The following is a 397-nucleotide window of genomic DNA, read 5'->3' as shown; positions in this document are numbered from 1 at the left end:
CTGATGGGTGAGCACGCAAGCATTTGCGCACGTGTGCGTGCTTGTGCACGCATGGGCACACATGTGGCTGCCCCTTACTGGGGACAAGCACGCCGAAGTCCTGTGCTGCAGGAATGGAAAGGTGAGGAGGGGGAGAACAGAAGCCTGGCACTCTCATTGCACTGGTGCCAGGCGGCTCAAAGCTGGGGTGCCCCACTGGGCATGGGGGTGAAGTCATGCCAGCATTACCTGAGCGGAGGGGTGGCCCTTTGGCTTTAGGACAGGGATGTGGTCTCCTTTGGGCTCCAGAGCTCCGGGCTGAGCTGGGGCCATGCAGTGTGTCGTCCCCCCAGACCCTGTGCCAAGTAGGCTGGAGCGTTGCCCCCCTCCTGCTGGCTGTGCTGCTCATTAGGAGCCT

This window comes from Nestor notabilis, unplaced genomic scaffold (genome assembly GCF_000696875.1).
Source record: "Nestor notabilis isolate BGI_N333 unplaced genomic scaffold, ASM69687v1 scaffold17952, whole genome shotgun sequence".
In the NCBI taxonomy this organism is placed as follows: Eukaryota; Metazoa; Chordata; class Aves; order Psittaciformes; family Psittacidae; genus Nestor; species Nestor notabilis.
This window is presented reverse-complemented; position numbering follows the sequence as displayed.